Consider the following 25,773-nt stretch of genomic DNA (forward strand, 5'->3'; position numbering starts at 1 on the left):
GAACATACTACAAAAGCATAAGAATCCTGCACAAAGTTTGCAGACTCTTCTTTAGCTGTAGAAGAATCACCAGAAGCTGAAACAACCAAACTTGACTCTTTCTTCTTTTCTTTAGCAATTCGCTTTTTACACTCACTAATGTAGTGACCAGGTTTCTTGCAGTAGTGACATTTACCTTTCTTCTTGGACTTGTCGGAATCACCTTTAGACTTCTCTGAAGACTGTCCTGCACCAGACTTGGAGTGATGAGCACTCTCTTTACCCCTGTTTTTGTTTTGTACAACAAGAGCATGATCCATACCATCCACCTGTAAAGACTTGTTCTTACGTGATTGATCCTCCTGCAATAGCAAAGCCACTAACTCTTCAAAATGAAGAGGGTCAGGATTAGCTCGCAAAGACAGAGTCAAAGAAGTCTGAAAAGTCAAATAAGATGGTGGTAGTGAATTGAGTGTTTTGGAAACCAAGTCCTTCTCTGGAATCACTTCATCAATGCTAAGCAATTGCTCTTTAAGATCCCTGATTTTTGTAAGATGCTCGACAATATCGTCACCTTCGTCCATCTGTATTTTGTCAAGTTGTTTCTTCAAAAACTCTATTCTGGCAGCGTTTCTTCCTCCAAACATAGCTTGCAGAGTGTTCCAAGCATCCTCAGAAGTTCTGCAAGATCTGATATGTGGTGTGATTGTCCTCTTTATGGTTAAGGCAATCACAGCCATAGCCTGTGCATATTTAGTATCCCATCTCTTTTGCTCTGGAGTGACTTGTGAGGGTCCTGCACCAACAGCTGCACCACGACCAGGCGTGGCAGGTGCAATGCTACCTGGACGAACTTCATCTCCAGATACATAATCCCACAATCCTTTACCAACCAAAACATTTTTGGCCATAAAAGACCAAAGAGAATAGTTGGTACCATCCAATTTGTCTTCGGATGTAAACGCACCAAAAATCTCTTTCTCCGTAGATTGAGCCATACTGTAGATGCACACAAGAGAGCAAAAGAACCTCCAAGAGATTCACAAATCTCCTCTCCAATCCAAGCAAAACTCTACACAAAATCTCAGCACAAAGCTAAGACAAGCTGCTTCCCAAAAGAACTGTTTACCTGAAGAAAATCTGTCAAAAAGCACACCCTCTTGATCAAAACGCCTCCGAAAAGTAACTTCTGGTACGCTGCTCAGAACAAAATTCTGAGGGCTCGAACGGCTTCGAAAGGGGGGTAAAACCCCAGGTCGCCTACTCAGAATACTCCCGGAACGTCGAGGATGCTCCCACGAACAAATTTTCCGAAAACTGCCTGAAAACTGCGATTGCGCGCGCGGACGCGAAAACGCAAGTAGAGGCTCTGGAAATCACCTTGCTCTGATACCAATTGTTGAAGATGATGAAACAGGAAACAGAAGGAAGGCAGCAACTCAGAGTAGGAAGAAGATGGAGAAGGAGAAGACACAGAGCTTGTGTACGAGATCTCTGTAGTCTCTCTCTCTGTATTGAAATAATAATTTATACAAACTCAGAGCTACAAAGCTTATATGAAACCCTAAGAGATAAGGTGTCCTTTCACACCAAGTGTCCAGGGGGAAAAACCCAGTGGGAGAAAAGTGCCCCTGGTGAAGCGCGTATACACACTAACACTACTACATGTCTACAAGTATGGTTTCGACTAAGAATAGAGAACTATTGGGCAACTCATCATCGACTCCATTAGGGGCTTCACCATTGGGTATGCGAGACAAATGATCTGCCATGACATGTCTTTTACCAGGTCTCACCACAACGGTAAAATCAAACTTAAGGAGAATTAACAACCATCATGTAATTTTTCCCGTGGAACAAGGTTTATTTACTAGATACAACAAGGCTTGATGATCAACATAGAACACAAACTTGTTGGCCAGAAGGTAGTAGCGAAACTTCTTCACTGCATAAATCATACCTAAACCTTCTCGCTCTGTAGTGGTGTAGTTTCTCTCGGCATCATTCAATTGACAACTTGCAAAGCTAATGGGGTAGTCCAGTTTCTGTCTCCTGGTTGAGCTAGAACACACCCAATAGCAAAGTTTGATGCATCAATATGCACATAGAAAATTACATTCCAATCGGGCACTCATAGAATAGGAGCGCTAGTCAAGGTCTTTTTCAATGACTCATAAGCATGGTCACACTTCGTAGTCCATTGGAACTCAATAAGAAGCTTGTACAAAGGACGAGCTATCTCAGTAAAGTTTAAAATAAACTGTCGATAATAACCAACATGGCCCATGAACCTTTGAACTCATTTATAGTTTGTAGGTGGTGGCAATTCAGCAATGGTTTTAATTTTGCTCTCATCTATGGAAATCCCATTTTTGGACACTATATGCCCTAAAATGACTCCATGTTCAACCCAAAATTGGCATTTGAAAGGGTTTAAGGAGATGCAATACAATCTAAACTTCTCAAACACTTTTCGCAAGCATGATAGTTGTTCTTTCCAAGAGGAATAATCACAAAGGTCATCTAAGAAAGCTTCACAAAACTCCCTCAAATATTCTCTAAAAGCAGTGTTTATTTTTTTTTGAAAGGTAGCAGGGGCATTGGTTAAGCCAAAAGCCTTGGTCCTCTAAGGCAATTGTGATTTGATTGTAGCCAGAGTACCCATCTAAAAAGTTATAAGCTTCCTTCCCTGCAACTCTTTCAAGAACATGTTCCGAATATGGCAAGGGGTAATGGTCCCTCTGTGCGCTCCTTGCCGCACTGTCGAAGCAAGGGACTTGCTGATACACCGTGTACGAGCCGCAGACGGCTCCAAGCACACAACTAGTTTAACTAGGAAGCTCAAGAGGGCAATGGTGTGTCACTCACCGCCTTATGCTCCTGCCGTAGAGGATTCCTCGCCGCGAAGAAGAGGGAGACGCCGCTACGCCGCGCTCAACCGTCTCGCCGCCGTCGTGCCGCCGCAACGCTCGATCGCACACACACACTCACTCTCTCTCTCTCTCTCTCTCTCTCTCTCTCTCTCTCTCTCTCTCTCTCTCTCTCTCTCTCTCTCTCTCTCTCTCTCACACACACACACACACACACACACACACGCACACACACAAGGAGATGGTGAAGGAGAAGGTGGAGATGGAGCAAGAGCAGCTTCTATTGCACAATGAGAGAATGAGTAAAAATTAGGTTTAGTTGGCTTTTATATGAGCTCACCCCATTCACACTTGGGCGCCCATGCTTAGCCAACTAACCCTAGCATGTTCGTGTTAGAGTGCGCCTCTCATCGGCGATCACTCTACCTTTCCCTATTGGACCGACAAGCCCGGTGCCTGACTCTACTTAAATAAATAATACGGTTACAGTGTCCGTCGTAGGCGATAGGGTCTCCGTGAGCCACGAGGGTTAACATTGCCCCCCTTCCTGATGTAGATTCCATCCTCGGAAGCTATTGAGTTGAAGCTTGGTATGTCCATGTTGTAGAGCATCTAGATTTGAATCTGCAAGGCAAAGTCACTGTTTTAGCAAGCGGAATTATATGGCCATAAATCATGAGGGGAATGTAAAGTACATGTGGAAATGAGTAAATGCAAGATTTATGAAATGTTAGACTGCCATTAAGGACAAATAAATTGCACTTTGAGTAAATTAATTAATCAAGAGTTTTGAGCTTATGGGTGAGTCTATCAATTAGTTAGCTATGACTAAGGTTAAAACAACTACTCTAGTACTAGTTAAGCTAAGAAGATTATCTAAATGCAAGATTCCCTAATTATTCTTTTCAGCTTTGATTAGCCAACTCGCTCTCACAACTGCAAACAAAAGCTTGAAATGTTAACTGTAAGCTCAATGGAAGTCTTTTAATTTTTTTTATTTTTTATTTTTTTTAATACTTTTTTACTTTAGGTCACAATCATGTGACGTGTGTGCTTATTTTGTATGTCCGGGGTTTTTTGCTTCTCAAGGAAAAGCGCCCACATTGGGAACCTCTAGGGCTCTAGTACCATAGACAATACATGTGAGTGAAGTACCAATTCAAGCCAGGATTTCTCTTCCAGGGTAAGATTTTTCATTTGTGGCACTTATGTTTTTTTTTTTTTTTTTTTTTGCTTCCATTTCCTTGGTATTCGCACTAGTGTTTTTTGTTGTTTGAGTGAGCAAGCCTTTCTCTGCCTAAAACATTCCTAAGGTCTCAAATACTCGGATAATGTTATTAGCTAGGCCTAGTGGTCAAGTAAATGAGTTAACCTAAAGTCACGGTCTCCTAATCTCCAGGCTCATCCATAAGATTAAACTGGAGTTCAATCAACTTAAGCAAAGACAAATTTATACATCTATAATGGCAGATAACATCATAACTATTGCACTCAAACAAAGAATGAAAAATCATTATTAGCAATTACACATATCCACCAACATGAATCATGGAAAGTAGTACACTTGGAGGTATGGAGTGGCTCATTTCGTTGAAGCAGATGTCCTCAGCCATGTGGATGGAGATCCATATAAGTCCTACCTAACACATCCAAAAACAGGCACTATACCTCTAGGAGGCATGTCAGTGTGAAAAATTAAAACTCCTAAAAAACAAACTCAAAACACAATCTAGACCCCTAACCTACCTATCTGTCACCCCTTTTAGAATCAAGGAAAGAGGATATTATATAAACCGGGTGGCCACCCTAAGGCTAGGCCTCTATCCTCATCATCTAGATAAATAAAATCGTTTTCCGTGAGGCCATAGTCTTCCTCAGTCTCTATTAGTTCCTCTTCATCATCCTCTTGTGCAAGCATGCTAATCAAGAACCTCGCGATGCGTGGATACTCATCTTGTGCAAAAGAATAAGCATGTGCCATTGGAGACACATTCGCTACTGGGTAGGGATCACTAGTTAGCCATAGACGTATCAGCCATTCTAACTCCTCAAAATTTCTCTCACATGCAAGGCTCTCTATCAAATCCCATTCGCAAGAAAGTATAGGGTAGCATACGTAGAACACTTGAGGAAAAGACAAGGGGTACCTTTCATCAAAAATAGAAGTGCATGCCTCTGGTGAAGTAGCCATTTCTGACAAGACAGATAGATTTGATTAGGCCTTTAAAACATAAGAGTTGTTTTTGTGTGTTGCTTGAATTGACACGGTGAATTTGGACTTATATGTAAGATCTGATAGGGTGCTCTCTCGTTGCTAGTCGCTCTTGCCCTTTACTTTTTTTTTTTTGTGAGTATAAGGCTATATATATACATTCCCTAAGATTGGAATTGAGAGGTCAGGGAGGAAGGTTGAGAGGGGAGCGAGTGAATGATTGATGTTAGCAAACACTCCCCCCTTCCTTGGGTAGATCATACCTTTTGGAAGGAGGTCGTCACCTTTTGAAACCAATTGTTCCAAGTTGTTATGGGTGAAGGTTTTAACCAATAGTTTTCGACCGCCCTATGCGTTTCATCTAGTTGCAAGGGTGGTAAGGTACTCTCCCATGATTTTATTGGCAACGTTGTTGTAGGTGGTGAACTTACCCCGGGAGGTGCAAACTCTTTCGTGCTTGTATGGATATGTACAGTGGTAGGTGGAGGTTGTGTCGAAGCTTCTATTTGCGTATAGGAACTACATGAAGAGCAAGAAGCTTCATTTGATTTCCCTGTTGCTAAGCTAGGTGGAACAAATCGTTCTTTCTTTGGTACCCAAACTAGCTCTAGATCGGGTGTGTAACATTCCATGATTTTTTCTTTTCCGCGATTTTCAATTTGTTTTGGAGCCACAGGATTGGGTTTACATGGGCCAGGTGACAGGTAAGAGTACACTTTACGTTTGGGCACCCAGATTTGATCATTTCCTTCATAGTATCCTTGGGCTTCCAATAGTCGTTTAGGAATCCAACGCAACGTTTCTTTACATTTCTTGGAGTGAGTGGGACGGTTCTTACTAGGTTTCCGTTTTTTTGCATCAACCATGCTCACTACAGAGGCTTTAGGGACCCACTTGTATGTTTTCTGTGTTATATTAGGATGGTTCTTGTGTGTCTCAAGCTTTCTTTCAACTACATCAGTTGAAGCTCTAGAGAGTTGGGCTATGGGGACGTATGGTTCAACCTCCTGGGCATGCAATGTCTTGGGTTTTATTTCCTTAGGCAATATCTCAGGGACTATGGCTTGAGTGGTAGGGCTAAGAGTTGGTTTTTGCGTTGTAACACCCCCAGTCCCCCAATCAATAGTGCATTTGGTGGCTATCATCCACGTGCGGCCTAGGTTTATATTACCCTCCATAGTTCCAGTAGGCATGACCAAAAAGTCTTGAGCTACAATTCCATTTTCATAACTGACAGAAGTGTGCCAGATTCCAAAAACCGTAGTTTTTTTCTTGTTGACACCCTTGACTTGGATAATACTCTCAGATAGAGGTGGCTTCCCTAACTGACACCACACCCCATAGGATAGCAGATTATATTTAGCACCCGTGTCCAATAAGGCGTTATATAGCACTTTTCCATAGGCACTGTTTAACTCAATAGGGTATCGCAGAGGTGTGTCAGAGTCCAACCCCTCCTCTTCGATTTCCACGTGGAATGCATTTGTGACTCCAAGGTTAGCCTCTCGTTTTTGTCTTATACGTTGTTGTCGCTCCTTAGCCTCAGCTTGAGCTTGTATCTTGTTTAACTCGGTTTGTGCTTTGGCGGCCTTCTTTTGATGAATGGCCCGTAGTTCTTCTTGGCTTAAAGGATCATAATATCTTTTGAATTTACTCCCATTGAGGAATCCAATGGTCTCAACTCCATCAAGAGTTTCCACACGAAGGGTTCCTTGTGGGGTAATTTCACATACTCTATATGGTCCTTTACCAGCATATTTCAACTTTTTCTTCTCTTTACGTACTCCATACATAAGGACTTTATCACCAACTTTGATGTCCTTGTCCTTCACATGGCGATCAAACCACTTCTATCTCCTATCCTTTTCCACAAGAGCATTTTGCACAACCAACTGTCTCTCTTCATCTAGTTTTTCTAAGATATACAAACGCTCGGATAAGGTGTTACCATTCCATCCTTCTTGCGAAGCTACCCTAAGACTAGGAATGACAAACTCCCAAGGCATAACCGCTTCTTGGCCGTATACCATTTTGAATGGCGTACAATTAATAGACACTTTATAAGCAGTACGATAAGCCCATAGAGCAGATGTCAACTTCAAATCCCAATCAGTGCGATTAGCTTCTACCGTCTTGGTTAAAATAGAGATTAGAGTCTTGTTGGTGCTCTCGGCTTGTCCATTAGCTTGCGGGTAATAAGGTGTAGACTTATGGTGGGATATCATAAAGGTCGTGGTAAGCTCTCTTATTACCTCATTTATAAAATGGGTACCATTATCACTAACAATGTCAAAAGGGCAACCAAATCTTGTGATAATGTTCTCAAAAAGAAACTTAGCTGTTGTCCTCGCGTCAGCTTTTTGTGAAGCCTTAGCTTCAGCCCACTTTGTTACATAGTCCGTAGCAACTAGAATATATCGAGATTGAGTGTTGCGAGCTGCGGGACTAATTGGACCTACAAAGTCTAAGCCCCATTTTTCAAATGGTTGGGTTACTTTAATAGGATGTAAGGGTATTCTGTCTTTGCGCTGTGTGGTCTTGTAACGTTGGCACTCATCACACCCTTTTGTAAAAAGTGATGCATCCTTAAATAAAGTTGGCCACCAATAGCCTGATTGCAGCACCTTTCTAGCAGTCAGGTCTCCTGAAAAATGTCCTCCTGCTATGCCCATATGTGCTTCTTGCAAGATATACAAATATTCATCCTCGCGGGCACAACGCCTAACAATATCATCCTTGCCTAATCTATACAGAGTTCCGGCAATCAAACAATAGGGTTCACATTCTTTTACTAGCCTTCGAGCGATATCCTTACGAAGTTCCTTGGGTGGAAAACCATTAACTAAAAAGTTAACAATGTTCTCACTCCATTCAGGCATAGTCTCAACTATGAATAGGGAAGTATCGGGTAATTCATCATCAACTCCTGTAGGGGCTTCACCATTGGGTATGCGAGACAAATGATCAGCCATGACGTGCCTTTTACCGGGTCTCACTACAATCGTGAAATCAAACTCCAGAAGAATTAACAACCATCGTGTGATTCTTCCTGTGGAGCATGGCTTGTTTACCAGATACAGCAACGCTTGATGATCCACATAAAATACAAACTTGTTTGCCAGAAGGTAGTAGCGAAATTTCTTTACTGCATAAACCATTGCCAAACCTTCTCGCTCTGTAGTGGTGTAGTTCCTTTCAGCATCGTTCAATTGACGGCTTGCAAAGCTAATGGGATAGTCCAATTTATGTTCTCCTGGTTGAGTGAGAACACACCCAATAGCAAAGTTTGATGCATCAATATGCACATGGAAAATGACATCCCAGTTAGGTGTCCTTAAAATCGGAGCACTTGCTAGTGTTTTCTTCAATTGTTCATAGGCATGGTCACACTCTTCAGTCCATTTAAATTCAATGAGAAGCTTGTACAAAGGACGTGCTATCTCAGCGAAAAATAAAATAAACCGTCGATAATAACCCACGTGTCCCATGAACCTTTGAACTCCCTTGTAATTGGTTGGTGGTGGTAACTCTAGAATCACTTTAATTTTGCTCTCATCGGTTGAGATACCATTCTTGGATACTATATGCCCTAAAATAACTCCATGCTTGACCCAAAATTGGCATTTGAACGGGTTCAATGAGATACGATATAACCTACACTTTTCAAACACCTTCCGCAAACATGATAGATGTTCTTTCCAAGAAGAGTAAACACAAAGGTCGTCTAAGAAAGCTTCACAAAACTCTCTCAAATATTCTTTAAAAGCAGTGTTTATTAATCGTTGGAATGTAGCAGGGGCATTTGTTAAGCCAAAAGCCATCACACGAAATGCAAACACGCCAAATTCTGTGATGAAGGCAGTTTTAGCTTGGTCCTCTAGCGCTATCGTGATTTGGTTGTAGCCTGAGTACCCATCTAGAAATCTATAAGCTTCCTTGCCTGCAACTCTTTCGAGTACATGTTCGGAATATGGTAGGGGGTAATGGTCTCTTCTAGTAGCTGCATTAACTTTTTTGAGGTCCACACACACCCTGAGTTTCCCATTCTTTTTTGGCACGATAACTATTGGAGACACCCATTCAGAGTGTTCAATAGGATATATGAACCCACATTAGATAAGCTTTTCTAGTTCTTCTTGAATGATCTTTGCGTACTTAGGATTCATCGGGTAGGGTCTTTGTTGTACAGGCTTCGCAGTGCTAATCATAGGGATTGTATGTTGGACCACAGAAGGTGGAACACCTTTCATATCATGGTATGTCCAAGCGAATACGTCCTTGAATTCCTTGAGAAGCTCTTTGAGGACCGCCTCTTCAACTTCTGTGAGGTCTTGGGTAATAAAAACAGGTTTTGATTCTTCACCAGGGTCATCTAATTCTATTTCTTTAACTATTTCCGGACCATCATAGATTCCATTATTCCCATCGATAGGTATTCTTTGGGCTTTTGTGTACACAACCTTTGCTTCCCCTGTGGTGTAAGATTTGAAATGTTCTGGTGCAGGATGCAAGTCTGTGGATTCTGGTTGTGCTTTGGTTTGTGCTTCCATTTCTGCTTTCTTGTGTTGTAGAGCTAACTCTTGGTTTTGACGCCTCCTTGCAGTGCGGCTCAACTTTGGCTTGTCTATGATCTCTAATTGGGCTATGTCATGGGGTCGTGGTCTACACCACATAACATTTTGGAGATATTCACCCCAATTGTCTACCAATTTTCGATGAGCATCACATGCCCCTATATAACTGAGCCATTCTGCTAAGGATCTCTTCTTTTTTATCCTAGCACGTACATTGGCTCGATATCGACGCCTCTTAAGGTTTTTATTTTTCTTATTTGAGACTTGCTTTTGATTTGCATTTAGATATGGCTCACCAAAGGAGTCCTCGTTGGTGTCCTCTTCACTCTCGGGGGAGCTATCATCGGTTGATGTGCTCGGTCCTTCCGAATGTTTTGACTCTAAACTTGCTCCACTCTCTAATTCATGAGATTCAAAATCCGTTTCACTCTGGGAGTCAGTGTCCAAGTCGTGTTGGTCAAAGTCTTCTATTGAGCTATCGGTGTCACTGTCAGATTGGTCCACAATTGCCTTGCCCTTAGAAGATGCATGTATGGCACTTATTATGTTCAGAGGTGCAATTTGTGGTACCTCTTCCCCCTCTGGTGTGACCCAAGTGGTTCCTCTATTTCCCCAGGTATCTATGGTTGCAGCTAGGTGTACCCAGTCTACGTTGTCTGATTCCGTCATACCCGGTAACACATCCATGTAAGGAGAATCTTGGCCAATGTCTGTATCCTTCTTACAAGTGTAACAATATTGTAGTGGGGCCGAGTGAACGGTGGTGTCAGAGCGATGATCAATAATGGTTTTACTCCCTAAGGGGTGTACCTTACCAGTCACCAAATCCACTCTAAGGACAGAGTCTTGGAATTGCAAATAGACATGATTTTTAGACCAATCATGAACCATTTGTGCTTCCCTCATGAATGGTCGTCCTAAAATCATTTCATATGACATAAGGTGTTTAGAGAAATCCATTACAATGAACGTATGTCGTACCTTGTGTCCTAGAACTTTGATCTTAAGATCCTTGAGCATCCCCATAGGTTTGGCTATGGTACCATTTGCCATCTTTACCACAATGTTAGTAACACTGAGGCGGGGTTTTCCCATGGATTCCCAACAATGTTTTGTAACGATGCTAACTCCCGCACCACCATCAAGAATTCCCTTTATAGTTAATCCCTTGGTAGTGATGGGTAGCGTCGCATTAGACTCGTCGCCTTCAAAATACTGCCCTAATTCGTTAATGGGTACCTCGATCACAGACTCGTGTCCATCTAAGTCAAGTGATTGCACATGATTTTCCTCATCAATCATAATCGAGTCAGGCCTATTTGGTTGCGCAAACTGCGGTAATCCCGTTCGTAGCTCTCCGTTAAGGAATGCTCGAAGTGCAAGGAATAACTCAGGATCTCCATACAGCTTTGCTATGATCGTGGTTCGGACCTCAGAAGACATGAAGTCCACTAGTTTGGCAACATTCATTGGCATTTTGCAGGGTGTAGGTCCTTGACTAGGAACTGGTGAGGATGGAATCTCATATTCCTCAATGGGATCAGGTATTCCTTCGTTAAACATCCTTTCCAACAAGAAAGGTGTATGCTCACTTTCTAATGCCCCGTCCTCACTCCCTTCTTGGATGATACTAGATATGGCTAACGGTCTATGGTTCATGTGGGGTGGATGAACTTGCGTGGGAAACACTGTGTCATGAATTTTGACATGCATGGGTTCTTGTTCTAGTTTCCTTTGAGTCTCCTCCACTAAACCTCTTAGATGTTTCACCTGCTCAATCTCGTCTACTAGGTTTGGATACGTCCCAATCTTCTTTTTACGATTCTTCCCTTTTTGCCCCTACGGTTTATCTTGGGGGTCTTGGATTGGATTTGGAAACATTTGTGGTGTTTTCAGAGGCTCTTTATGGTTTTCTCTTATTCGGTTTTCATTTGGTTCCATGTTACGGTTTTCTTTGTCGGTCTTTCCCTTTGTGGTATTGGTTCTACTCTCCATTGTCTCGATTGAATCTGAATCATCCTCGAGGTCATTCATATACACGGGGTCATCTCCTGTTCCTATGTTTGTTTTGGAACTTGGCTTTGAATTTCCCGTATTCTGCGACCTCTTCCTTCGTGTCTTCTTTTTCTTTGCTTGGATAACTGACGCGGTATCTCTCTCTTCGAGGATATGGCCTGGCCCTTGAAGCATGGACCGTGTAATCGCATAAGCGGGTGCGACGGGTGGTATTGGTGATGTCACACTAGCAATTTCGACCAAATTTAGGGGTGTGATTTTAGGCGCATTTGGGTTATAGGGGCATTGGGCAATCAAGTGCTCTATGCCACAACGATTACATGTGAGTATTGGCATTGTATACGTGCTCCCTTGATTCATTTGCATCTGTGCAGCATTCTTTTGCAGCCTAATAGGGCACTCCGCTGCCCGATGTGGTCCACCACACTCGTAGCATTGAAGAGGTGGCCTCCTAGCCTGGGTGTTGATATTTTGACCTCTAGATGCGAGAGCAGCAGCTTGATAAACCGGCTTGACTTGCCCCCAACAATCTTCCATGTAGTATATAGGACACTCTTCCAATGTATCAAGTCCATAGGCAATACTAGTGTCTATTTCCTCCTCACAGCCATCTGCATAAGCATTTGATGGTTCGCAACCCACTTGGTTCATAGGGGCGACTCTTGGATGCGGGGGCTGCTGTCCTAGCACAGGAGGTGGTAGCGGTGTAGCTTGTACAACATTTTGAGGTCTAGGGACCATGTGTTGCGGTAGTTGCTCAGCAGGTGGAGCAGGCATCAATACAGGAGCTCGAGGTGGTCTATTTGTCATAATGCGTTTGATCATTAAACAATCCTTAGCTTGGTGACCATACCTACCACATACATTGCAAGTTCCATTAAATTTTACTCTAAACGTAGGGCACTCACTAGTGCTATGTGGACCTAAGGAAATGGAACACCATTGTTGCTCCCTTCTTGGATACATGTGACTATTTTGAGGGGTCGATTATCCTTACTCTTGGATTGCCTTGGTGAGGTCTGTCAAGAATGTCTCAAATACCTTTGGCTCATTGGCAATGGGCTTTGCAGTCATGGGTTCATACTCAATGGCTTGTGAGCTAGTGGATCTCGTGTCGGTAGACACCCTCATGCCTGCTATCATCAAGTTGTCCTCTAATTGGATTGCATTGGCAGTGACATCTTCCCAGGTTGTGATACCTCTAATCACTAGTCCATTATAGATTCCTTCATTCCTCAACCCTCGAATGAATCGATCAAGCAGTTGGTTAGTGTTGAAGCGCTCATTTACAGGGCAGCGAGAGTTTAAGTGCTTTAGACGACTAATGAAGTCCCTTACTGACTCTCCTTCCTTACGTTCGGCCTTCTGTAGTTGAGATGCTACACCCCAAAGCACACCTTTTCGTATGTACTCCTTTAGAAACAACCTCCGAAGGGTAGGGTAGATTGTTTTCCACTCTTAGGGTCCTATACCAATCTCCAGCCTTCCCACTTAATGTCAAGCTTAAGGCATTTCACTTATGTAGTTCGTTGCGTTCCCCTAAGGAATCACATACTTGTTCAAACACTTCAATGTGTTTTCTAGCATCTTCGTCCCCATTGAATTTTTGCGTGAGTTTGGCAATTTGTACTGCCTTACTTCTAGGCTCTCTATCAGATGCATGACGCATATTTTCCGTGATAGATCGACCTATGGTTTGAGCAAACGCTGCCAAGTCACCTATGTGAGGAGGCAGGGCCGGTGGAGGTACTCTTGGAATCATATGTGGGAGAGGGACGGGTACCGGTCTTGGCATATGTGTGGATGATGCAGGATATGGAACATAACCGGGCATAGGTCCACTCGGATAAGGGCTAGGGAGCGGCACTCGAGGAGCATAAGCAAGTGGTACAATTGGAGGTGTGGGGGCCATGTGTGCATAAGGGGCTAGAGGCACATACGGTCGAGGCCCCATATTAGGTACTACGACACTAGGTAGTGGCACTGCGCTAACCGTAGATGTCATCGGTACATTCTCTGTCAGGCTTATCCCTGGAGTGAGCACTGGGTTTTCCTTAATAGAGGGTTGAGCCAAGTTAGGGAAGCTAAAGTTGTCGCTCGGAGGCTCAGATTGCATAGAGACCCCAGGTGAAATGACGTAAGATGGGTCCATGGGGCTCATTAGAGGAGTCTCCATTTGTGATAGAGTAGGCTGTTGAGCCTTGATCGTATCCAGAAATCTCATGGGGCCAGTTGAGAGTATATTTACCCCTCGGTTTTGCCTTTCTGATTGAATAATGCCATGGATAACATTACATATCATTTTCTGTTGATCTTCGATGCTCGTGGCACTAGAGGTGGATTGTACAATCTCTATCCATCCTACATGGGAGGCGTGGCCAAAGTGTAGATCCGTCAACACCTCAGTGTGGAGGTCGTATGTCCAATGATCATTAATGAACAATCCTTCTAGAGTCGACGTGTTAACGGTTTCTTGTGAGGTAGAAGCAATGTTGCTCCCCGTGGTTTTACTTGTTACCAACGGTACTCTAGAGGGAACTTCTGAAGGAGGCAGCTCAACAGGGCCTTCTTGGTAAGAAGTTGGCAGGATATCCACATGGACACTCTTTGGGGGTGTGGGGTCCACATGCGATGTGAAAGGAGAGTCCACTTCCCCACCCCCTTCGTGTGCTTCATTTGCATCAGGTTCCGAGCGAGTAGCTCTACCCAATGTTTCCATGAAACGGCTAAACATACTAGTACTAGGCTGTGGAGCTTCGGGAGGTGCATGGCCTTCTCTCTCAGTGCTTTGGGTAGGGTATGCTTCCATGATTTCTGAGTCGGAGGAGGAATCACTAGCGGCTATTTTAGGGTCTTGGGTGGTGCTACCTTGTGTCCCCGCTGAGGGTCTAGAGCTTATCGTGGATGGGTAATGGGTGTCCGTATGAACAGAGGCACCCTCAATATGCTCGTGTTCTAGCACCCGCCCAGAGCGTAAGTGCATGTGCTATTGATACCCTAAGGTGTCAAAAAGCTGTTCTAGGAGGCCTTGTGACTAGTTTTTAGCGTGTTTTTTGTTTGTTTCTTTTTGCTAGATTTTTTAGAGCGTGTCGTGGAATGGGCCGTGTGATAGCTCGAAATGAGCGTATCGGTCAGAGGGTTGTGCCGTGCTTTACAGCCCTCCGTTTGGTCACTCTATGCCCTCGGAATCCCTAAAACTGTCAATTTCCAGTAGGGAACTAGGCCCAAACTAGAAAGTCTAAGGGTGCAAGTGGGAAGAGAAGGGAGGAGAGTGGAGGACTTGTCCCACATGCTCTCATTCTCTCTTGAGGGAGTAGGGTATATATATAAGAGTGAGTCTAATATATATCATAAGGCTTGGGCTTGGGCTTGGGCTTGGGGAAATGATCCCGATCCCGATCTATCTTTTATACAGACCAACCCGTACGTTTTTATAACTCACGTTTTTTATTTTTGAAAATTTAACCTCCCACTCACTCGCGGTTTTATTTTTCGGTTTTTTTTTTTTTTTTGAGATATTATTTGGTACGCGTTTTGGTGCACGTTGACCTCACCTAACTATTTACTGTCCCACCTACCTACTGACCTGCTAATCAGTGGTTCACCTAATTACTAACCTACTTAATTAACTAACTGTGCGCCTAACTGTGCACAAACTAGAAAACACAGAAAATGCAGAAACTGAAACTTGACAGAACTGTGCAGTGAAAACACAGAAAATGCAAAAAAGGTAAGAAATGCTAACTATGTGTAAACAGAAAAACAGAATTTTGCTAGCTGTCTAACTAATACTAAATGTACGCAGCAGAAAACACAGAAAATGCAAACTGTGCGCAACAGAAAAACAGAATTAACAACTTGCAGAAAAAATACGCCTTCCTCTCCCTCTTCTTTCCTACTGCAAACCACTCATACAAGAAGCACAAAGTGCCCCTTGGGCTTAGCGCAGGGCTATTCCCCGGTAGCGGCGCCAAAAATGTGCGCTCCTTGCCGCACTGTCGAAGCAAGGGACTTGCCGATACACCGTGTACGAGCCGCAGACAGCTCCAAGCACACAACTAGTTTAACTAGTAAGCTCAAGAGGGCAATGGTGTGTCACTCACCGCCTTATGCTCCTGCCGTAGAGGATTCCTCGCCGCGAAGAAGAGGGAGACGCCGCTACGCCGCGCTCAACCGCCTCGCCGCCGTCATGCCGCTGCAACGCTCGATCGCACACACACTCTCACACACTCTCTCTCTCTCTCTCTCTCTCTCTCTCTCTCACACACACACACACACACACACACACAAGGAGATGGTGAAGGAGAAGGTGGAGATGGAGCAAGAGCAGCTTCTATTGCACAATGAGAGAATGAGTAAAAATTAGGTTTAGTTGGCTTTTATATGAGCTCACCCCATTCACACTTGGGCGCCCATGCTTAGCCAACTAACCCTAGCATGTTCGTGTTAGAGTGCGCCTCTCATCGGCGATCACTCTACCTTTCCCTATTGGACCGACAAGCCCGGTGCCTGACTCTACTTAAATAAATAATACGGTTACAGTGTCGGTCGTAGGCGATAGGGTGTCCGTGAGCCACGAGGGTTAACACCCTCCTAGTGGCGGCATTGACCTTCTTGAGATCCACGCACACTCTGAGTTTCCCATTCTTTTTTGGCACAATCACTATTAGAGACACCCATTCTAAGTTCTCAATAGGGTATATGAATCTGCATTCCACAAGATTTTCAATCTCTTCTTGAACGATTTTTGCATATTTAGGATTCATTGGGTAGGGTCGTTGCTGAACTGGTTTAGCCATGCTATTCATGGAGATTGTGTGTTGCACCACGGAAGGTGGAACACCTTTCATATCATGATATGTCCAGCCAAATATATCCCTGAATTCCTTGAGAAGTTCTTTAAGTACACACTCCTCAGTCTCTATCAGATCTTGGGAAATGAAAATAGGTTTAGACTCTTCTCCTCGGTCTGCTAACTCTATTTCCTTAACTATCACTAGACCATCATAGACTCCATTGCTCCGATCGAGAGGTTTTCTTTGAGTCTTTGTATATACAACCTTACGTTTCTTTGTGGTATAGGATTTGAAATGTTCAGGTGCAGGGTGTAAGTTTGTGGGGCGTAGGGAACATGGTGTCTGTAATCTCGATCTGCCTAGGTGTTGGTTCTAGATCTCTTTGGGTATCTTCTAACAAACTCGTTAATTGCTTGACTCGCTCAATCTCCTCTGTAGGGTTTGGATAAGTTCCTATCTTCTTCTTGGATCGTGGCCATTGTGGCTCATGAAGATCTTCCTCGTTTTGGTCTCCATGGTTTCACCTAAATCAGAATCCTCTTCAGCATCGTTCATATATATGGGGTCGTCATCAGTCTCTATGTTGGTCTTTGAACTGGGGTCTGGCTTCGCTACTTTTTGCGATCTCTTCCTTCGTGTCTTCTTCTTTTTTTGAGATTGGGCAATTGATGCCGTGTCTCTTTCCTCAAGAATATAATTTTGATTTTGGAGCATCGATCATGTGAGTACGTTTACTGGTACCACAAGTGTACTTTGTGATGGCTCCTCGATAACTTCAATCAAGTTTAATGGCGTGATCTTTGGTGCATTTGGATTATTTGGACATTGGGCAATCAAATGATCTATGCCACATCGATTACACATGAGTATCGGCATTGTAGATGTGCTCGCTTGATTGGTTTGCATTAGTCTGGCATTCTTTTGCAGTCTAATAGGACACTTGGCTACACGATGTGGACCTCCACACTCATAGCATTGAAGAGGTGGTCTCTTAGCAGTGTAGTTGATATTTTGGCCTCTTTTCACAAGAGCAGCTACTTGATATACAGGTTTGACTTGTCCCCAATAGTCCTCCATGTAGTATTTGGACTTTCTTCAAGGACATCCATCCCATAGGAAATATTAGGATCTATATCTTCCTCATAGCCTTCCAAACAAGCAATAGATGACTCACAATCCACATGATTCACAGAAGTGATTCTCGGATGTGGTGGTGGCAGTCCTAGCACTGGATTTGGTAAGGGTGTTGTTTGAACAACATTTTGGGCCCTAGGGACCATGTGTTGTGTTGTTTGCTCAAGAGGTGGGGCCGACATCAATGCAGGCACTTGAGGTGTGTCTGTCCATGCTAAGGTTGGTCTATTGGCCATCGCGCACTTAAATACTGCGGCAATCCTTAGCTTGATGACCATACCTCCCTCAGGCATTGCTGTTCCCATTGAATTTTATTCTAAAAGTAGGGAATTCACTAGTACTATGCGGTCCATAGCATATTGAGCACCATTGTTGCTCCCTTCTTGGATACATATGATTGTTTTGCGGAGCACGATTGTATCTAAGACTCTTGAATAGCCTTGGGAAGATCTGCTAAAGTCATCTCAGATATCTTTGTCTCCTTAGCAATAGGCTTTAGGGTCATTGGTTGATGCCCTGATGCTTGTGAGCTAATAGATTTAGGCTCAACAGACACTCTTTCTCCTTGAATCATTAAATTATCTTCCAATTGGATCGCATTGGTGGTGACTGCTTCCCAAGTGGTGATACCTCTAATGATTAGTCCATTGTAGATATCCTCATGTCGTAATCCCCTAATGAATCTATCAAGCAATTGGTTATTGTTGAAGCGTTCATTTGGATTACAACGAGAATTCAAATGCTTTAAGCGACTAATAAAGTCTCTCACCGACTCTCCTTTCTCTCCTTGGGCTTTCTGGAGCTGAGAGGCTACACCCCTAAGCACTCCCTCTCGTATGTATTCTTTCAAGAATAGTCTCCTAAGAGTAGGGTAAATCGTTTTTTCTTCCACCCTTAGGGTTCTATACCAATCCCCAGCCTTTCCACTTAAGGTTAGGCTTAAAGCATTACCCTTATGCAGGTCATTGTGTTCTCCTAGAGAATCGCATATTTGTCCAAACACTTCCATATGATTTCTCACATCCCCGTCTCCACTAAATTTTTGTGTGAGCTTGGCTATTTATACTGTCTTACTTCTAGGCTCTCTATGAGGCATGTTACGCACATTCTCGGCAATAGATCAACCAATAGCTTGAGCAAATGTTGCCAAGTCACCTAAGTGAGCAGGCACCGTGGATGGAGGTGCTCCAGAGACTACATGAGGGGTAGGTATTGGCATTGGGCTTGGCGCATAGGAAGCCCTTGGGTTCCACGTTTGGTACGTTGTTGTGCCAAATGGCGGCCCAAAGCTCATATTTGTGGCCCTAGGTATAGCAGACGTCAGATGTGACATGCTAATGCTAGCCGGTATAGTCCCATGGAAATAAGAACTTGGGTGTTGTGATTGTGGAGCATAGGTTGTTGAAACAATGGGAGGAGTAGGGGTTACATGAGTACGAGGACCCATGGGTGTATACGATTAGTACACACTTGTAGGTACTGTTGCAAGCATTGAGCTACCATGTAGCGGTGCTTTACTAACAAATGAGGTCCATGGCGTGTTTCTTGGCATGCGCATCATTGGGGTAGGCATGGTAGTTGTGGTGTCATCAAGGGAAAGATGAGCTAGACTTGGAAAGCTAAAGCTATCACTTGTGGGATCAGATTGCACTGAGACCCTTGGCGAAACAACATATGGAGGATCCATCATACAAGGGAGTCTCCATTTGCGATAAGGCCGGTTGTTTAGCTTTCCCTATATCCAAGAATCTCATGAGACCCGTTGAAGGCATGTTGATCCCCTTGTTCTGTCTCTCTAACTCAATGACCCTATGGATGACCTCATAAACTCTTTGTTGTTATCCTCCACACTAGTAGCACCCGTTGTGGATTGTAGAACATCTAACCAACCCACCTGATAGGCGTGACCTGTGTATAGGTCGGTTAGAGTTTCCATTTGTAGTTCGTACTCCAGTTCTCATTTAAGAACGCTCCATCTAGGATTGAGGTGCTAGGGGTGTTCTTTGAGCTAGATGCAATGTTGCTTTCTAAGGGTTGGCCCTTAGCAGTTGCTAAGTCAAGATCACTCGATTGCTCTCCTAGAAAAGATATTGACATAGGAACTTTCGATTATAACTCTCCTCTTTTCTCCTCCTTGTGTAAGCTCTCAATTTCATTTTCCCTCACTGCAAGGATACACCGCTCAACCTCTTGCACTTCGGCAAGGCTTCTACCATCAGGTAATATGACCTCAGAGGGGAATAGCTCTAAAGAGTCACGTGGTGAAGTGAATGAAGTATTCACGTGCACATTCTCTAAGGGCATAAGGTCTACATTGGTCATGAATGGAGAATTTACTTCCCCACCCCCCTTATTTACATCATTAGCTCCATGTTCGGAGCGAGTGGAGCTACTAAAGGTTTCCTTCAAGCGGCTAAGCACGCTCGGACCGGACCATGGGCCCATGGTGTGCATGTCTTGGCTTGAGCTATCGGGATTAGGCATTGGGAAACCCTCCATGACGTCTAAGTCAGAGGAAGAGTCACTAGCCGCTATGTTCGGGTCTTGGTTTGTACTACCTTGGGTCGCCGAGGGCTGGAACCTAAGGTAGGTGGATAATGAGAACTCGCAAAAGTCAAAATTCTCTCTAGTTGCTCCGTCTCTAGCACATGATCAGAGCATAGATGCATGTACCTTTGACACCCTACAAGCGTCGGCGAATAACCTCGAAGGTTAATCGCTTACTTTTTTAGGCGTCTGTTTTACTCGTTTTCTTTTTTTTAATGTTTTTTAATGATCAATTTTTTGATTAAAGTGTGTAATAGCTCAAAATGAGCGTATCTCTTAGAGGGTCGCGGTGTGCTTTACAACACAACGTTCGGTCACCTGAAGCTCCGTTGGTACTCAAAAAAGTCGATTTTTAGCTATATGTGAAGCTAAAATACGTAATTTTAAAGGGCGACTTAGGCCTGAGCCTGAGCTTGAGCATGAGCTTGGTCTTGGGTCTGGGAGATATTTCTGATCCTGGTCCTACCTTTTAAATTTTATTTTATTTTTTTATTTTTTATTTTTTTTTATTTTTTGGGATAAGGTCGTCGCGGCCTGTGCGCAAGCACACACACACTCTACCTACCTACTTAGAACTAATACACCTACTGTTACACACTAACACACTTCATTAACTCTCACAGATCTACTTCCTACTTACTGAACTTTACATTACATAGAACTAACAACCTTAATACTAAGACCTTATCACAAAAAAAACAAAGTAACCTTTCAAAAGTTCATTAACAAAGAAATACACAGTAGCAACACAAAATCCTTCTTCTCAACACACATACACCTTCCTTCCCTACCTTTCCTACAATTGAAATTGCACCACAAAAGAAGTATAGAGTGCCATTCAAGCTTAGTGCATGGCATTCACTAGCAATGGTGCCAAAAATGTGCGCGTCTGTCGCACGTGTCAATGCAAGGAACTTGCCGATACACTGTGTGTGAGCCGCAAATGGATCCAAGCACACAACAAGCCTAAACTAGTAAGCTCAAAGATGGAGATGGTGTGTCACTCACCGCTCTACCCTTGCTGTCCTAGAGGATTCCTCATTGCGAAGAAGAGGGAGACGGCGCTATGTCGCTCAACCGCTCGCCACCGTCGTGTTGCCGCAATGCTCGATCGCACTCTCTCACTCTCTCTCTTTCTTTCTCTCTCTCTCTCTCTCTCTCTCTCTCTCTCTCTCTCTCTCTCTCTCTCTCTCTCTCACGCATACACACACACACAAGAAGATGAAGAAGAAGAAGATAGAGATGGAGCAAGAGCACTCTTCAATTACACAAATGAGAGAATGAGTGAATTTTACGTCTAGTTGACTTTTATATGATCTTGCCCCATTCACACTTGGGCACCCATGCTTAGCCAACTAATCCCTTGAATATTCCAGTTAGAGTGCGCCTCTTATCGGTGATCACTCTTACCCTTTTCCTATTGGACCAACAAGCTCGGTACCTGACTCTCTCTCTCTCTCTCTCTCTCTCTCTCTCTCTCTCTCTCTCTCTCTCTCTCTCTCTCTCACACACACATACACACACACACAAGGAGATGAAGAAGAAGAAGATGGAGATGGAGCAAGAGAACTCTTCAATTGCACAAATGAGAGAATGAGTGAATTTTAGGTTTAGTTGACTTTTATATGAGCTCACCCTATTCACACTTGGGCATCCATGCTTAGCTAACTAATCCCTTGAATGTTCCAGTTAGAGTGCACCTCTCATCGGCGATTACTCTTACCCTTTTCCTATTGGACCAACAAGCCCGGTACTTGACTCTACCAAACAAGTGAGCCGCTCCGCTTGAATTTTGGGAGGCGTGGTATGAAGAATTTAGGAGAGGAAATACAACATAGTGTTGTTATGGTAGAAGCAGCTACATATGGGTTGCAGGTATACAATAATGCAGATGATGAAGGTGCAAGAACTAAAGGTGATTTGTGGCCTTATGCTTTGAAGACTGCAGAAGCAGGCAGGGTGACTCATGGAAAATTGTGTCAGGTTGGGAATTGCATTAGGGAAACTACAGGATGGGCGATCCGGTAGATTCACTTTCAGTATATGCATTTATTACCAGGTCTCAAGCTAATGAAGCCATAGGATAAGAGAAGCACAAAAGAGATGAAGATATTGCCAGGTCTCAAGCTAATGAAGCCATAGGAGAAGAGAAGCACAAAACAGATGAAGATATTGCAGGAACATCAAAAAGAGCAACAAGATCTAGCAGTAAGCAAGATGAAGGGCATGTTCCCAAACCTACTCCAGAAGTGGTAATGGAAGAGGCATCAAAATATAAGAAGCAAGCTAAGCCCAAGGGACCTTCTTATAAGCTGAAATCGGATATTGAGTTGGCTATAGATCTCAAGAAGGTTTTTGAAGAGCGCATTCTTAATATCAAAGTGGAGCTCACGTTGGGTGACATCTTGGGAATTGCCAAGCGTGAGTTTCATGAGGATATTATAGACATTATCAAGAGGAAATGTCAGATACCAAGTGAGTAGGAACCTGATGCGGTTAAAAGCCAAATGATCCATCACATTGAGTCAAATTTGCATGCTTATGAAGAGGCATTTGAAGATAAAAAGTCAAAGTCTGTGGTGGTTTCAAATCCAGTCATATCTAAGTTAGGTGTGTTCATTTTGATGACAATGGAGATGAGGAATTTGTGCCCATGAGGCACTTTTCTAGGACTCATTGGGCCAGAGCAACGACGGAAACCATTGTGAAACTTGGGGACATTGAAGAGCTAGTTTTAGCACTTATGGACCATGGGTCAAAAATCAATATTATGGCAAAGATCTTGCACAAGAAAGGGAAATGGCCTATTGATGTTGATCATGGTTGGCGGATTCGAGCTGCCAATATGGTTCGAGGGGATCGCTATGGTGCGTGTGCAAATGTTAAGGTAACTATTGGGGATGTTTGTGATGCACAAAACTTTTTTATATAGGAGCATTCATCTATCCACTCATACTAGGACAACCCTACATTACGGCTATGCGCATGGAAACAAAGGTATTAGATGATGGCTCAACCTATGCAAGGATCCGAGCAGGGATAGTAAAAGGGCTGTTCAATTTTTGACTGTGTGTAGAACATGCCAGAAAAAAAGATAGCCTATGTGATCATCCACTACCGAAGATACGCAAAGAGTTCAACGAACACAAGTTTTCACAGGATTTTATTAGGGTGCCACTATAAGGCGGTACTATGGTGGAATGGAGGTGGGAAAGCTCTTGCAAAGAGAGACTTTCACTTTAGGGGTTTTGGGATTAACATCTAAGGGTTCGGTGTCATACAGGAAGTTTAATGAGCTACCTAAATGGTAAAATCAATATGTTTCAGGTACTCAAAGTGAATTGTAGGGATGTGATGTGCTTGAACTAGATGATGTGATTTCATGGATCTTTGAAGAGGCCTCTTATGTGGATACTATGTCGGAGCTAGAAGAGATCATGCAATACACGTTACAAAGTGGAACTGACATAGTTAAAGTGCATTCAATGCACATGTATGAAGAACTGGATCTATATGAAGCACTTACACAGATAATAGAGGATTTGGATGAACCAGTTGAAGTCCAGGTAGAGACAAAATATAGATTTGTTGCAAAGAAGGTGAGGCCAGTGGCTACACCTATGCTGCCAGAAGGAAGTGATGGATTAATGGAGAAAGCTTCTCGCCAGCCTATATTGAGAGATCCAAAACACATTGGGCATAAGTTCACTGAAGAGACATTGAAGTAGTTGAAAATTGGAGAGGAGGATTTCCTTGCTGAAGAGGAGATCAAATGCTCTCAAGATATGCTTGGAAATCATGGTAAAGCCTTTGCTTTTGAGTCTGATGAGATTGGGTGTGTAGACCCAAATGTTGTTTCTCCTATGGTTATATTTATTTTTCCCCATATGCCATGGAGTTTATGTCCTATTCCAGTACCAAAAGCTCACTTGCCAAAGCTCATTGATTTGTTAAATGAGAAGATAAGGATGGGCATTTTGAAACCATCATGTGCACCATACTCTAATCGGTGGTTTATTCTTCCAAAGAAGAATGGTACCCTAAGGTTTATTCAGGATATGCAACCAATCAATAAGGTAACAATCCGCAATGTGGGTACAAGTCCAATAGTGGACGAGTTTGCTGAAGCCTTTGCAAGAAGATTCATATACACTATGGGTGATCTTTACTCAGGATATGATCAGTTTGAGCTTGCTTTGGAGAGCAGGGATCTTACTACGATGCGTACACCTCTCGGTCTGGTGAGGATGTGCACTCTACCACAGGGTGCTACTAACTCTGTAGCTCATATGATGAATGGTATGAATAAGGTGCTAAGGGATTTTATTCCTCATGTTACTATGCCTTTCATCGATGATTTTCCGATCAAGGGATGTGAAGAAGGGTTCAAGGATGAGGTAAAAGACCAGAGGGGGTGCCGATAGTTTGTTACCCAGTCTCTTGCAAATTGTGATGCCATTTATCTAGGCTTGAAGAAGTTAACTTGACACTTTCAGGGCCAAAATCAATTTTTGGTGCTAAAGAGGTTTTAATTGTGGGGCATATGTGTGGCCCAGATGGAAGACAACCAAGTTCGGCTAAAGTTTAAGCTATACAGAAGATGAAAGAAACATGCACATCAGTCACAGAGGTTCGGAGATTTTTGGGTGCAAGTGTATTTTATCATATTTGGTCGCCGCACTTTGCTCATGTTGTAGAGGCACTTTACCAATTACTAAGGAAGGGTAAAAGTTTTGTATGGGAAGAAGCTCATATAATGGCCATCAAAAAACTAAAAACAATGCTTCTCGAGGCTCCTACCTTGAGAAATTTTGAATATAAGTGTGGAAGGCCAGTGATCTTAACCGTTGACACTAGCTTGACAGGTATTGGCTAGGCTGTAGGTCAAAATTATGAGGATGGTCATAGGTATGCAGTCCGGTTTGGAGCAAAAGTGCTTAATGCTCATCAAAGAAGTTACCCACAAGTTAAGAGAGAACTTTGGGGTGTTGCTACTGTCCTGAGGTCTGACAAAGAATATTTCATTGGTGCTTCAGTTGTGGTAGAGACAGATTGTTTACCATTGATAGGGATGATTGTAAATTGTACTACTCCGGACATTGCGATGTTGTGATGGATAGCCTTTATTAAGTCTCTTAACCCAGAGTTTTGTCACATTGCAGGCAGAGATAACCCTGTAGCAGATATGTTATCAAGGGCCAAATATGAAGATGAAGAGGAGATGCTTACCACTAGTGATGATGTGGGCTTAAAGTTCTACGCCGCTTCTCATTTATATGCAAGTTGTGGTACTCATGCTCATGTTTTTGAAGTCTTTTCTAAAGGGATGTATGATGGAGAATGGCTTTTGATATTCCATTGCCTCAGTATTGTTACCAGGGAAGAGGGATGGAGTGATCAAGAGTACATGAGGATCAGAAAGAAGGCTTATCACTAATTTATAAAGGATGGTCATCTATAGAAGCAGCAAAAGCGTTCAAGAGGGGTACCGCAACGAGTTGTTTGTGATAAAGCAACCCAACAGCAAGTGATTAAAGAGTTTCATGAAAGCTTATGGGCCGGACACAAAGGGGTATGGGCAACTTTTGTCAAAATTAAGGACCGCTATTGGTGGAAGGGAATGTACAAATATTTTGCTCCATTTG

The sequence above is a fragment of the Adiantum capillus-veneris genome, chromosome 12 (assembly GCF_014529385.1).
Source record: "Adiantum capillus-veneris isolate H3 chromosome 12, ASM1452938v2, whole genome shotgun sequence".
Taxonomy (NCBI): Eukaryota; Viridiplantae; Streptophyta; class Polypodiopsida; order Polypodiales; family Pteridaceae; genus Adiantum; species Adiantum capillus-veneris.